The 16,696-nt window shown below is 35.8% G+C and overlaps 1 pseudogene; it reads left to right on the plus strand.

The window, feature by feature from the left end:
* The first annotated feature begins 9,049 nt into the window (after positions 1–9,049).
* LOC145055670 (putative galacturonosyltransferase-like 4 pseudogene) lies at positions 9,050–10,691 on the plus strand (annotated as a pseudogene).
* The last annotated feature ends 6,005 nt before the right edge of the window (positions 10,692–16,696 follow it).

Raw genomic sequence — 16,696 nt, forward strand, 5'->3', positions numbered from 1 at the left:
CTCTGGGGATTTTCTCCCCAAATTCAAAACAGCGTGTTGGCTTCAAGACCAGCTACCTTTGACAGTGCCAAGGAGTTGGCACAACAACTCATCGACCATAGATCCAGCCATGACATTGTAACAACCACCCCTGAGCAAGGTGGAAGGAGAAGCAACAAAAGGAAGTCCTGGAACAACAAGAAGGACCAACCAGCCAAAGAATCCACCAAGAAGCAACATATTGTTACTGTTCATGCTACCACAACTCCTGCCACTCCAACACCCATAAATCGATATGCTGGAATCCTTCCAAAATGCAACAAGTCTAACTTCCATCATACTGGAGGTTACCGGGAGATGCATTGCAAGAATTGTAACAGGTAGGGGCACACTATCCGTTTCTATAGAGCACCGACACAACCCATCAACCAGGTCCCCAACATTGGATCCAGCCCAACTTGTTACGAGTGCGGTGAAGCAGGACACTTTAAGAGAGACTGTCCAAAGACAAGGAATGCTGGTGACGGTGGAAGGGTGCTTATGATCACTGCAGGAGAAACTTCCCCAGAACCACCCGTGAATAGCGGTACGTGCTTCTAACCGCCACATGTAGGCGTTAACTCCTTGCTGAGACTAGTGTCGACTTAGGGTTTATCAACCATAGATCTAGAGAACATGACAAATCCAAGTAAATCTTATCACGTATATAAAAACACAGGGTTTTTACTAGCGAATCTATGATGGCTAGTGTAAACATTATGGTCATATATCATTAAGATTCTAAGGACTTAGAATGTATAATTTTGCCTTACTTCCTGTTCCTTGTTTGGTTGTGGGCTTAAGGCGGAGTTACTCATTCGACTGCCCTTGCAACCTTAATGATATACGACTAGTTTACACCAAGCGATTATAATGGAACTGGTAGGGCTTATACTACCAAATTTGTCATTAATTGTCGAAAACCTTTTTGTGCTAATACTCACTAACTACAACCTGAAGTATTCATAGTGGTAATACCAAGTATAAAGCGGAGAGCATAAAGGCACACATATAACACTCTATAATTCCAAAATAATAAACTCCTTTTACAATAAGAAATCCCAAGGTCGTCATTTAACATCAGGCGGATTAGTCCCCGCCGTACCAATTTCTTATACACCGAAAAGTACCCACATCTCTTCCCGAACTCTTGAACCCCCAATCAAAATGCAAATTTTGGGACGAAATTCCCTCTAACGGGGGGATGATGTGACAACTGTCAATTTCCAGTCAAGTCAAAGTCAACTAAAGTTAACAAGTCAAACCGGTCAACTCATCTAACCCTTGTATACTAGGGTTTTCATTTTGTTTCTTATTAAACAACTCGCACTCTTAATGCAAAGTATCACTTAGAGTTTTCATGTGTTTGGAAACTCTAAACCCTAATCAAGGCAAGCGATGAAACTACTCGATAAAACATTATTCCTTAACCCTCGGGGGCATATGACAGTCATAACAAGACTTAACGAGGTTTACGAACCTTGAATTACAGAGCCAAACACTCAAAAAGGTCTCAAAAGAAGTCTCTCTCAACCTATTTCACTCAATCTCTCCCAAATCTCTCTCCGTATGTGAAATCTCTTCAATTATGTCAAATCTCTCCAAGAATGTGGAATCTCTCCCAAATCTCTCTCCGTATGTGAAATCTCTTCAAGTATGTCAAATCTCTCCCAAATCTCTCCAAGAATGTGGAATCTCTCCCAAATATCTCTCCGTATGTGAAATCTCTTTAAGAATGTCAAATCTCTCCCAAATCTCTCCAAGAATGTTAAATCTCTCCCAAATCTCTCCAAGAATGTGGAATCTCTCCGAAATCTCTCTCCGTATGTGAAATCTCTTCAAGTATGTCAAATCTCTCCCAAATATCTCCAAGAATGTGGAATCTCTCCCAAATCTCTCTCCGTATATGAAATCTCTTCAAGAATGTGAAATCTCTCCCAAATCTCTCTCTGTATGTGAAATCTCTCCAAGTATGTCAAATCTCTCCCAAATCTCTCTCAAAACCCCTTGTGATTTATTTTAATCATTTGGGGCATCCCGACACTTGATTTGGTGAAAAACCACTCGAAAAGGGTTGATCTCTTGGAAAATAACCTTTTAGGGCCGAAGCCCCTCTATAAGGACCAACTCTTCTCAAGACCGAAGTCCCCTTGTCTAGCCGCAGCAAGCTAGCCGTAGCCAACGAGCCGCAGCCTCCGAACCGCAGTCATCAAACCTGAGCACCGCAGCCACCCTCGCTTCGGACCCTCCTCGGACCGTAGTCCCTTCCCTTCGGACCTAGGGCTGTTAAGACCGGAATCACCCTCCTGACTTCGGATTTCCCCATTTTCACCCGGTTTTCGACCACGACTCCGTTTTAAGCCCGTTTTTAATTATTTTAACGGGGGATTTTCACCCAAACTCATATTTTGACATATGAGGTCCCATATATTCATAAATTCAACATATTTTTAAGGAAATCCTTAATTAAGAATAAAATCCATAAAGTAAGATCTTGTGGTGGAGTGTTGACTTTGTCATAGTGTTAGACACAATCAACCACCCTCATACCCACTCCATGACTAACCCACACCCCTCCCCACCATACATGGTCATTTAAGAGTACTTTCCCCACCATTTGACCAGCCACACTCTTAGTCAAAGGCTGAAAACTCACCCTCTCTCCTCATTCTCACTCATTTCTCCCATTTCCACCAAAGATCAAACACATCTTTTCTCTCAAATTCTCTCACACAATTTCAAGATTTCCAAGGCATTTTTCAAGCCTCCCTTCTACATTTGGTAAGTATCATCACCCTTCATATGGTTATTACACTTCCTTTTACTCAAAATCATAGATTGCTTACACAAATTCCATCACATTAGTGTTAGATTCTCGAATCTTCAAGCAATCCTCCAAGTGTTCTTGAGTTGAACACTTCTCTTCTTCAACATTCACCCACTGAAATCATATAATGTGAGTTCATACCTCTATCTTTTCATGTTTTCTTAAGTTTTAAGGGGGGGGGGGGGGAGGGGGGGATACAAGTTAAAACACCAAGAACACAACTAAACTTTTCCAACAACTTTCATCAAGAAAGTTTAACTCCATTCACGGACTGTTTTGGTCAACTTAAACATTTTAGTTTTCAAAACTGTATTAGATGCAAATAGTACAGGTTTATAACTTTAAAATGACCACTTGCACATCTCCATACGATTTTTCTACGATTTATGGTGAATTTTACAAAACAGCCTATCATTTCAAGAACAAATCCGGACCAGTCTGTGAATATGGACATTTTAACCCAAGTTAAAGACTTCCAAAAATCATAATAAAAATTATGGATAAACTATACACATTTTATGAACTCTCAGAATTTACGGATTCAGTTTTCGACTTCGTATGATTTTTCTAAAACAGTGCAGAAAGGTTAAAAACTAGTTAACAACTTATAACTTTCATAACACTTTGTATTATGTTGAGCAAAGTGTATAACAATAAGTACTAAATATTGAATGTATTTACTTGTTAGTTTATCATTATAAACTGAAATTTAGTCATTCATGATAGGGATTCTTCATTCATTTAAAACACATTAATTAGCTATAATAAGCATAGTATATGGATTTTTACTACATGAGAAAGGTTTTACTCTCAAAACGAATGAGTTTTTCATATACTACATAATAGTAATAGTTTATGGACTCATAGCATTAATGTATTTTCATAAAAGGAGTTCTTTACATTACAAACGTTTTGGATAAACTATAATAGGTATAGTTTATGTATCATTTACATTTCAAACTTATTTACCAAAGGTTTTCACTTCAGTTCACGTAAATCTGTTAATGAATAAATTTGTGAGTCATTCCCTTCGTGTTACCTTCATGGTAACAAAGTCAAAAGTCATGTAAATTATAACCAGAATCTCTTGTAAGGAGAGCGTGATAGTTGTATATAAATCTATATTAGGTCTGACAAACCCGCACCTGAGCTGCTTGCAACAGCTAGACCGACAGGTCTGAGGTGACAAGTGTCATTTAACGCGCGACGCCTGAAGAACGTCGTATTACGAGCCCATCTGAGTCTAGCATGCTTATAATAGCTCACATGTGGTATTAACAAATCATAAGATTTACGGGTTCTACTTTTATATTAGCGAGTTATGTCGATTTAACTCACAGGAGTTACTTTAAGTATGGAAAAATACTTGTACACTTTTATATCTAAAGGGTTTTTATGCCGATTTAAAATCACTTTTATATCTTTATTTATGGTAAATACTTGTTTACTTTTGGTCCTGGGATTTAGGACTACCTAACTCTTATAAGGAAAATATTGGATTTTCTTTGGAAACATATTTATGTTAAAACTACATTCATCTAGAATTTTTAGGCTTCGGCTATAATTGCTAAGTGTATATGTTAGAGTTATATAAGAATCTATTCATAATCGACTTAGAATTTGTGGGCCCGCCTTTCCTCCTGTTCCTTGTTTGTTGTGGATCTAGGGCAGACCCATTATATTCAACGGTTTATTTAATTTAAATCTTATATAACTTATATACAATGGGTGATTATAGAAGGAATCTACGGGTCTTTCTAGGGTTCATTATCGCATAACATAGAAGTATTGATTTCACACTTGATAAAGAAAATATTGGATTTTCTAGAAACATACTTTGTCACTTTTACAAAGAAAACGGTTTCTTTTTCAAACGAAACTCTTATGAACTCACCAACTTAATTGTTGACACTTTTTCAAAACTACTTGTATTCTCAGGAAATCGGTGAAACAGGAAAACCAACAGCATTTTGAGGATGGGACGATAAATCGTCAAACAGTTCATTTTATCATCATAATGTAATTGATTTTGAAACATGTAAACTTACTATGATGTAACTTTTTCAATTATATTTATGATGGTTGTATTTACTTTGAGCACTATTATATTCTTTGTTGTGATACTATACATGAAGTCCTCCACTCTCGAACGTTTCTGCCATCCTTGGTTTGGGGTGTGATACGCGAGCCGCATGACTGCGACGGAATTTTTGGGCTTCTTCAAGTCTTGGTCCCCCACAGCTAATCCATTGGCCTAGTTCGAATCCAATCAGCTTCTAGCCCATTTTTCTTCAATATTTCTTCAATTAGAGCCCAATTTGTCTCTCCACGTCACTCAAAACTTCCGTAAACTCCTTAACATCGATCTTGCACACTCAAGAATTCTCCTGCGCCCTTTCAAATTTAAAGTTCAACACTTCTGCGCTTTCAAGCAATCGACAAGCCTACTCCCTGAATCACCTCCATAGCCATCAAGCACGAAATCCCCACTGCTCTTCAAGTCCAATCGCCTTCCAAAAAAACCCCGCACACTCCCGCTCCTCTAGTTTCCTTAAAATCTGCAATAATGCTCAAGAAACTAGAAAGAACCCGAAATGGTCATAAAAATAACAAAAAGGAAAATATGCATGGAAATTAACTAAAATGCGAATGAAATGTGCTAAAAAAACTATAAAAAGAAGTAAATAAAATGAAGCTATCAGTATCACCGGCTGTTCTAATAACCCCGAGGGCTTCTGATACTCCACTTTCACTTTGACACAAATGAGACACTTGCCCACTTAAATGGCGATCTCCGCCTTCATATTTGGCCACCAATAATGTTGTTTAATGTCCATGTACCTTTTATCCGAACCTGGATGGACGGAATATCGCGCTTTATGAGCCTCGTTCATGACTATCTCTCTGAATCCCCAAAATTTTAGGATCCAGATTCTATTCATGAAGTAGTAAGCTCCGTCCTCTTTGGCTTCAAGGTTTTTATCCATCCCACGCAGCGATTCATTTGCGGAATTCTCTGGCTTCAATGCCTCTGATTGGGCTCCCTTGATCTGTGAGGTTAGGTGGGAGTGGATAATTATCAATAAAGTCTTTATCCGACGATCTGAGTATTATTTCCTGCATAGGGCATTAGATACCACGTTAGCCTTGCCTGGGTGGTACTTGATCTCACATTAGTAATCATTTAGCGGCTCCACCCACCGTCGCTGCCTCATGTTCAGCTCCTTTTGGTTTAGAATGTGCTGGAGGCTTTTGTGATCTGTGAAGATGGTGCACTTTGTACCGTAAAGGTAGTGCCTCCAAATTTTTAGGGCGAAGACCACAACTCCCAGCTCGAGATCATGGGTGGTGTAATTTACTTCGTGTGTCTTCAATTGAATGGATGCATAGGCTATCACCTTTCCACGCTGTATGAGGACACAACCTAACCCTTGGTTCGAAGCATCGCAATATACTACGAAGTCTTCGGTTCCCTCCGGTAAGGATAACACTGGTGCACTACAGAGGGCTCGTTTCAAGGTTTGGAAGGCAGCTTCTTACTTGTCCATCCAGTTGAAAGATACACCTTTTGTGTCAAGGTGGTGAGGGGCTTGGCTATCTTGGAGAAGTTTTGATTAAACCTTCGATAGTAGCCTGTGAGACCTAAGAATTGCCGAATTTTCGTTGGCGTTTTCGGAATCGCCCAGCCTTCAATGGCCTTGATCTTGGAAGGATCCACATGAATCCCTTCCTCACTGACTACATGACCTAAGAAGTTTACATTGCGAATCCAGAACTCGCATTTGGAGAGTTTCGCATATAGCCTTTCAGCTCTTAGGGTTTCCAAGATTTGATGGAGATGTTGACCGTGCTCCTCCTTGCTTCGGGAGTATATGAGAATACCATCGATGAAGACGATTACGAAATTATCGAGGAATGGGTGGTAGACTCGATTCATGAGGTCCATAAATGTTTCGGGGGCATTTGTCAGACCGAAGGGCATCACAACAAATTCGTAATGACCGTATCGAGTTCGGAAGGCAGTTTTTGGAATGTCCTCTTTTCAGGCTCAGAGCTGATGATAACCGGATCTTAGATCTACTTTGGAGAAGTAACTAGCTCCTTGAAGCTGGTCAGATAGATCCTTAATCCGAGGGAGTGGGTATCGGTTTTTTACAGTGAGCTTATTCAATTCCCCATAATCGATGCATATTCTGAAGGATCCGTCCTTCTTCTTGACAAACAAGATCGGAGCTCCCTAGGGTGAGAAGCTTGGTCTGATGAATCCTTTGTTCAACAATTTGCTTAATTGATTAGATTACTCATGCATTTCGGCGGGAGCTAGCCTGTAGGGTGATTGGGCAATTGATGTGGCTCCCGGTACGAGGCCGATTCGGAATTCAACCTGTCTTTCTGGGGGTATTCCCGGAAGGTCTTTAGGAAATACATCCGGCTGATGAGAGCTTGACAAATCTTTGCCGATGGGTATATCATTGTCTGTGATATGTTACATGACCTATTCACTCTTGCCATTTCTCTTCTAATAAAAGAGATTTATAATTAAACGCATGACACCACACACTGATGAGATCTCGTAATACTATGTCGATGAATGATAGTTTAAACCCACACTATCAGGGGTCATCACAATCCTATACTATAAAGTTGCATCACTAATACTCTCCTTTAGTTTTGTTCTCCTACTGATGTTAAAAATGGGGAGAACTGGATATTTAACCTAGAGTTAAAGGGAACCGAGATATTCAAACCGAAGTTAAAGGGAATCAAGCTCAATTTAAGGGGGAGTTAAGCTGATTTTTGATATTTTCATCCTTAGCTTATCATCTCTTCGTCCGTTCGCTGTTCTTCATAACCAAGTCAGATCTATTACCTCAACTGCTTGAAAAATAAAAAATAAGAAGTCGCTTTTATTCTTAGGGGGGCATTCATTATAGCTGAAGAGTTAAACATTCATTCTTATTTTCAAGGGGAGCACGAGCTAAAGAATTCATTGAAGATTAGTTTTGATATCATCAGATTGGGAGAGATTGTAAGGTCACACCTTATGATCTGATGAGTCAAACACTCTACAATATATGTCAGCGTCAGCATCAACTACATTGATAGCGCCAACATACCAAACTTATCAGCGTGAGCGTATAGTGTAGTTATTCTATGTAATCTTTTGTATATTAGGTAATGATATAGATAAGTATAGAATATATCACAGATCATGTATCTTTGTGATAAGATCACTTCTTAGTATAGATTAGATATAATTCCTTTAATCATGAGATTAATATGTATAGATTAATATATATACAACATTAGGGTAAACCCTATTGTTATGCACACGGCTTGGTGTCGTAATTGTCTTTGTGACAACCGTCTTCTTGGTGAGGACAAAAACTATTTCTTGGTGAAAGAAACAATTCGGAGAACTCTTTGTTTCTTCTAAAGTTTGTTTTTTATCTTCGTTTATTAAGTTTCTCTTTAGTCTTTATATTTGAAGTGTATCCGATCAATACAAACCTTCAATTGTTAAGCACCATAAACCTTCTACTCAAGCATTGTAGACCCTCTGTATGAGCACTGCAGACTGGATTACAGCTACCACCACAAACCTTAGGACCACCCATTGCTAAGTCTCAATAATGACAATGAGGTAGAGGGAAGATCATGATCTACAATTCAACATCTTCGCTTAACATTACTTCAATTTTTGTCAAAGAATTTGTAACGTATGCTTATAAAAATATGCAAGACAAAATAACCTAAAAGGGTAATAGACGGCGAAAATGAACTTTTGAATGTAGGGACATTTTGTATTACATTTGTGACTTGTGAGATTATTTCTGCACACAGTGTATTTATTTTGTTAATATTGACAAAACCCTCGGATATAAGAACACAATATATTGTCATTGTCGTAAATAGTTAAAAGATCGTTAGAATACAAAAAACAATTATTTTCTTTATTTTGTTAAAAGATCGTTAGAATTCTTTTGTTTATTTATTTCAAACTTTAAAATATGAAAAATAATATTGCCGTATGTTTCCTTTTCTTTCTGCTTATATTTTCCTTGCAAACGCTCAAAATTATAGCCGCACATCCCAAACAATTCATTAGTAGTACGATTTTTTTTTTTTGACGATTGTTGACTTCCTGATTTGTCATAAAAGAGTCAAAATTGTTATAGAAATATCCCATTATTTTCTTCCGAATAATCTTCTCTTCCTCTCAAACCCATCAATCCCCTTGTTTTCCTTTATAATATTTCTAAAAAGATTCTGTGATCAAAACTTTAAAATCTTTTTTCAATCAGCCTCTAATGGCTGTTTGAACTCTTTTTCCCTGATATTTCCGTCCACCGTCCTTTATTGCCGGGCAGGATGGCCTTTCGGAGCTTCGATTGTCTTCTACTCCTCATCGGCCTCCTGTCTCTGTCCTCCCTCCAACCACCATTAACCGCCCTTGCCGCCACCAATATCCGCCTCACCCGCAACCGAAAACTATCCCAAAATGTCCCTTTTTTCCGTGAAGCACCAGGGTTTCGTAATGGCCAAGCATGTGGATCCTCCCCCAGCGACCGAATCCATTTAGCAATGACTCTTGATTGCAACTACCTCCGTGGGACAATGGCCGCCGTCCAGTCAATTCTGCATAACTCCGGCTGTCCGGAAAACGTAGTGTTCCATTTCCTATGGCTTCGGTTCGATCAAGATATCAAAACCAGCATCAAAACCACCTTCCCGTACCTCAACTTCAAACTATACAGATTCGATTCCAATTTGGTCCAGGGTAAGATATCAAAATCTATACGCGAGGCGCTTGATGAACCCCTGAATTACGCAAGAATCTACCTTGCAGACATAATTCCGACGTATGTGAAACGGATCATCTATCTGGATTCGGATCTTGTTGTCGTGGATGATATCGAGAAGCTGTGGAGAGTTGACTTGCAAGACAAGGTGCTCGCTGCACCTGAATATTGTCAAGCCAATTTCACACAATACTTCAACGACAATTTCTGGTCCGACCCGGAATTAGCAAAAGTGTTCAAAGGGAGAGATAGAGGTAAGAATCCTTGTTATTTCAACACAGGAGTGATGGTTTTAGACGTTGAGAAATGGAGGCAAAGAGGGTATTTACAGAAGCTTGAAGAATGGATGGCAGTTCAGAAGCAAAAGAGGATATATCATTTGGGTTCTTTGCCACCATTTTTACTTGTTTTTGCTGGAAACATAAAAGCAGTTGACCATAGTTGGAACCAACATGGTTTGGGTGGTGACAACATTGAAGGAAAATGCAGGAGCTTGCACCCTGGTGCAATCAGCCTGCTTCATTGGAGTGGCAAAGGTAAACCATGGTTAAGGCTTGACTCGGGGAAACCCTGTGTGGTTGACCATTTGTGGGCCCCATATGATCTTTATCGTTTGTCCAAACTTATCTTGTCTTCGACAAATGATGAAACTTAGGTCCTCAAGGTGATTTCTTGAATTTTAGGCCAAGAAACAAGAAAACAAGGTGAACGAGAGAGGGTTTTATGCTTTAGATTTGCAACAAGTACTAAAAAGGGTATATCTGTCATTAAAATTTGTGCGTTGCGAATGGGAGCATACATAAGAGGTGAGGCTAACAGCAAATATAGAGTATATATGTTGATGGTTCTTAATCATTTTGTTCATAGACGATACAAAAACAAAAATTCAAAGACGTTCCACCACACGATAGGAAATTCGTTTTAATTCTTGTTTTAGATTAGTTAGATTTTTAGGAACCCCATGTCCCTCTGTTGTACACTAATTTCATTTATTTCCCTATAAATTCTTTTTGAGGTAGCTATATTCCCTGGTATTTACATTCATTTCGGTAACAATTGCATTGATTTTTTTTTTTTTTTACCTTTTTACCCATAAGAACAACCAACTTACATTTCTTTACCTATAAATATAATAACAACGCACATTCTTGCATTTCTTCAAATAGCAACATATATAACCTGAAATTTATAAAGTGCTTGCAAATTTTTGGTTGCATATTGTTAATACAGTAAATTCATGTTGTTATTATGGGTAATGGAATCTAAGTAAATTGCTATCATTAATAAACAAATGTAGTTACATTACTACTACTATGAGCAAAAATAAAGTAAGATTTACAAGTTTCATCTATATTTTGTGATTATGGGTAGAGAACTATAGTGTGTTGCTAAGATGAGTAAAGAATCTAAATGCATTGCTATTAAGAAGTGTAAACGAAATGTCATAACGATGTATCATTGAAGAAATACAAATGCATAGTTATGATTATTTTATAAAAGAAAACATGCATACAAACTGGAAATGATGTTTATTTTATGGCAACCATTTTTTTTATCATCACACATCGTTGATCTCTTTCATGCTCAAGTTCTTCTCCATGGCTTCTTTCTTGCTCCTTATAAATGCATCAGCTTTCTCATTTATATTTGAAGCAACACTCAAAAGATGATGCCTCCTTCCAGGCAGATTCCCACCTTCTATGATCTTCAAATTCGTCCTTTTCGGGACTTTTTCTTGATCGCCATTTCCATTCCTTTGATCTTGTGAATCCGTTTTCTGACGGGTTAATGTCGGATTCCCGTTTTCTTTGACCAAATTTTGACCAGAGCTCTTGTTTCTCCTGTTCACAATTGAACCATTAATGTGTCTAAACTCAACTAGTATTTCATGATCCGTGTCATGACCATGGTGATGGTGACTAATTACATCATGGTCCGGATTTCTGACTTCATGAGCTTGAGATCTTTCATCATGAGGTGATGTCAAACGTCTTGTAAGGAAGCTATTGATGATGAAATTGAATAGCCTATGGCAAATGCCAAGAGGGACAAAACCATCATCTGTTTTGCCCTCTTCTTGCATATTTGTGTTGAAAAATACACAGAAGAAGCATAAGAATTTAAGGGTTTTTTTTGTATGATTCTAATCTTTGAAGGTGAGGTATAGAAAAGATTAAAAAAGTGGGTAGATGGGGTCTTCTTTATGAGTCTCTTAAAGACAAAGGGTTTGCTTGTATGATACTATAATTTCATTGATAAGACATAGAGTTGTACTTTTCTTGAATTTGGTTATATTCTTGAATAGTGACTATCACGAGATTCATGTTTAGTTGGTATTTTAACTTGGTTTCTTCTATGTAGGCTAGTAGGGGCCCACAAACAAGTTTTTTTTTTTTTTTATATATATATATAAAAAAATCTAGAAACAAGAACCGAACTAGAAATAGTTGGTTTTGGTTTGATTTATCTGTTTTGAGTTTTGACTGATCTTTTTATTAGTGTACATGTGTTGTATTGTATATTAGGCACATCATTTAGAGGGTGTTTGGGAAAACTTTTTAAATGACTTTTGTCTTTTAACTTTTCTAAAAAGATATAAAGATGTTTGAATGATGCAAAAGTTCTTTTCAAAATAACTTTTTATAAAGAAGAAAATGGTAAGTTTTCAAAAGTCAAGAAAGTGTATTCTTTGTAACTTTTGGACTTTTAAAGCTAAATCACACTCAAAAGTTAAAAAATACTACCCAAACACTTTTTAAAACTCACTTTTAGCTTTTGTTTCCTTAAAAGAACTTTTACAAAAAGATCTTAGACTTAAATTTTTTTCCCAAACACCCCTTTAGTTTGTGTATCTGTATTCGTCTTATTTTAGTTTAATTCCATTGCCATAGCATTCTACTTTAACCCTTTTGGTAATGGCGTAATGCAATGTTCATTACGGGAAATTATTAGATTCTACACTTTGCACGCCTTTACATGTGTGTTGATACATTGATCACGATTGTTCATACAAATACAAAAAATAATCTTCATCACCTTAATTAGTTAGGGTAAATAAGGGTCCAATCATGAGAGCTTATGGCTTAATACTTTAATTCCAACCTTAATTATAAAGGTTGATATATAATTAATGATTACTTAACTAACAAATAGGGAAACCGGATTATACAAAATTCGACCAAGTGTTTTCAAAATTAAATATGTTTAACGATTCAACGACTCAAAACTATAATGAAATCTAACCATTGTTCCACGTTTGATCACATGGGTCTAGTTGGTCATGCTTGGAGTGAAAAGAACATTTGCAATCTTGTCCATCTTCAAGATAGTTGATGTAGAAACTTGTTGACCTTGTTATTAATTATCACTGCCTAATATCACTTTGATGGATGATGATGAATGAAGGTAACTTTGGGTTTTCATGAGTGGATGGATTAACGAGAGTGGAAGGTGGAGTTTACCGGTCTTCCTAGCAATGTACAATTCTTTTGGTATATGAAATCGATGTCGAGGTCAATTCAATAACAAACAAAAAGCTAGCAATTCTTTTGGCACAATCTTTTGGTATATGCAATTGAGAGGGTTTAGGTTTAAGTGAGTGACTGACATTTTTTATCCTGGAAAGCTAGTCTAGTCTCTACCCCTGTCTCTAGGCAGCTAGCCTTTGATCATCTCGGTGAACCTTCCCCTTATACATGAGAGAGGTCGTGATAAGAGTTTCCGAGTGAGGCGAGGGGCTCCTCTCAATCGACGAAGGCTTGAGTCGAGTCAAAATAGTTCTTTAAATCGTTAATATAGAAAAGTTAATTTGCATGTTTTAAAAGACATTTTTATATTATGTAAGTATTTCATGAATAATTTTGAGATATATAATTATCCTTTTATGTCAACAAACAAAACTCGAACCAATCATGGTAGCAACTATACATTTTCTTGAACCACAAGATTCATTCATATTTACTGTTAAATATAACCAAACTTTTCAATATTAGAAAGAGAAATCAAATATTTTTCCCACTTTATTTCTCCTATCATCTTCCTACACATTTAAGAATGTGACACTTGTCATATTTAATAAATTTAATATTTTTTTATTATATTTGTCATCAACTAAAGTTGGTAGAAAGATGGATAAGAATAAGTAGAAGAATATTTAATTTCTCAAGTTGGATAAGAAAAATAAGGGGTCGTTTGATAGTTGCTGACTAAGAAAGTATTGATTGAGAAATGTTTGTCTGAGTAATAAGTTCTGACTTAGTAAGAAACTATGTTGTTTGATTATACATCTGACTGAATGTGCTGACTGATGCAAAATGACCATTTTACCCTGATGCTCTTTATAATAATAATAATAATAATAATAATAATAATAATAATAATAATAATAATAATGTATACAAAAACTTCCAGCATAATAGACATTAGATATACTATTTTAGAAATTAAAACACAAAAAAACTCTTTATCTTGCTGGTAAACATCATTATATGTATAGGGGAGACCCGAGTTCAATTCTTGTAACCTCTCATTTCACTTGTTTTTATCCAAGGCCAAGGGTATTATTGTAAAGTCTTGCTTTCTTTCTAGCCTCCTGCCAACTCCTTTCTCAGTCAGACATTTCTTACCGAGTCAGATGGCCAAAGTTGGATTATCAAACACATTTTGTTGACCGAGTCAGCCAAAAACGTCTGACTTGACTCGGTCAGACGCATATCAAACGGAGCCTAAGTAGGAAAATATTTAATTTCTCTATTATAAAATCATAAAATATTTCAATTATTAATTATACATTGTCATTAAGCATTTCTTTGCTTTCTAATTAGATACCGATACATAAAATCATGAAGACTCGCAGTGTTACATTTATTTAAAGAGTTACTTTTCCTATAAAAAGTATATAAAAGCTTGGATAATAGTAGAAAACACACACACACACACACACACACACACACATATATATATATATATATATATATATATATATAGAGAGAGAGAGAGAGAGAGTTACGTTCATATATAAACCATAAATATTGTGTGAGTGTATAACCAAATCTTAACCACTCATTTTGATCAAATATAATAATATGTTTATTTATGGTAAAATAATTAATCTAATAACTGTTTCCCTATCATCTCGTATGAGTCTTATTTATCCGACCCTCGGTTCTTCACCCCCCAATTCTTTTTCACCCGGTTTTTCCCCTACATCCATCTTCTTCTCGGCCATAGAAGTCCTCCACCGATGCCTCCCCTCCAGCGACAACAATCCTTCATCATCAACTTCCCTTGGAAGCATTGACGTCTAAACCATCCCACCCCTCCTTCATCTCTCATCGTCTAACTATCTTCACTTTCGCCGTTGTTGCCCACTGCCATGGGTAAATGAAGTAGATTAGACAGTGAAGATGTTGAATTTAATGACTTGTGTATGAATAAATATAGGTATGATCAATAATTTGAATTTTGTTTAGTTTTCTTATTCTAGATCAATTTACTCTTATTTTTTGATTTATCAACAAACTTGAAAAACGTACTCTTGTTTTTTGATTTTGAATGTTAAAGAGCTTTTTCTTTCTTTGATTTTGAAAGTTTAAGAGATTAGGAATCCTAGTTGGAGTTATTATCAAAATGAGCTAAAAACAATCTTTCTTCTCTTCTTACGACCTGTAGTAGCCTTGATCTTTAATTTCTAAGTTTTTTTTAGAATAACTAGGTCTATGTTTTGATTTGTTTTCCATTTTATTCTTTGTATCAAACCCCAATACATTTAGGTTCACTTTTATTAGATTGATTTAAAAAAAAGCTTTGTGATTTTACATGCGTATTAACTGTTTGTTGAAATGCTTAAATGAAATTTTCTTATAGATTAGGTGATTAGTTAATACATCAGAAAGAGAAGCCATTACCAACTTAGAAAACTATTCAAAATCTTCACTTTCTCTATGATTTTTGTTGCACCATTGACGTATTAAAACTCCTAATGATAAAATGACTACTTATTTGTCAATTGAGTAAAACTCTAAGTTTATCTCTAAAATGGAGGTGTTAAGTTTGTTTCTTGTATGTGTAAGTGAGAAATTAATTCAGTTACCAATATTTTAACATTTAAAAAAGCCATGCCTCTTGGGAATTAGCTTCTATCTTTGTCTACTATTCCACCTCGTGATTTTTGTTTTTAGTTTATTATCCTTTATAATTTCATTAAATTAAATTACTTTATATGATGTCAAAATGTAGATGTTATTGGATGTTAATAGTTGATGGTTGATAATTCCTTGAAGCAAAATCTTGAATTTCTGTCATTTGGCGATTAAACAATCATACATGAGAAGGAATCAATTTGAGTGGCGACTAGAAATAGAGAATATAGATAGCATACACTATCTATTAAGAGGTTGGTATTTTAGAATACACTTTTAGAATGCTCATTCCATATTTATGAAGCGGATCATGAGAAAGGTAGCTTGTTATGTAATTTAAGTTGTTTTCTTAATTAAAAAATATTTAATTTTGGCACCAAATGTTCCAACTATTCTCGTTTTTGTTTATATCAGGAAAACGAAAGTTTTAATTGAATAATTTGTTCGTTTAGGTTCAAGTGTGAGGAGGTACGGGAAAACCATCAAAAAACAAACAAAAATTCTTCAAGAATAATGACAGATTCTTAAAGAATGCAGTATCAATTATAATTCTTTTTGTTTATCCTTTAAGAATTGTGACAAATTATGAAATAATGTAGTATAGAAGGTTGTTTGTATATTTTTCAAAATGTTGTATATATTTTTGTTTTTATAATATTGTTTAAAAATGGTTGTTTTATGTTATAAGAATGACTCTTATTTTTATAATACATGTTATTGATTATATTGCATTATATTTTTCTAAAAGAATGATATGTTATTGTCTAATATACGTGAAATGTATTCTTTATGAATATTAATTCTAAAAATCACTTTGAATGAAATACTACTATTCTTTAAGAATGAAAGAATGAAAATATGTACTCATCGTCATATTATATTTTGATGTGAATTGAATTTTATTTGAT

This window comes from Lactuca serriola, chromosome 5, assembly GCF_051521515.1.
Source record: "Lactuca serriola cultivar US96UC23 chromosome 5, Lser_US96UC23_V15, whole genome shotgun sequence".
In the NCBI taxonomy this organism is placed as follows: Eukaryota; Viridiplantae; Streptophyta; class Magnoliopsida; order Asterales; family Asteraceae; genus Lactuca; species Lactuca serriola.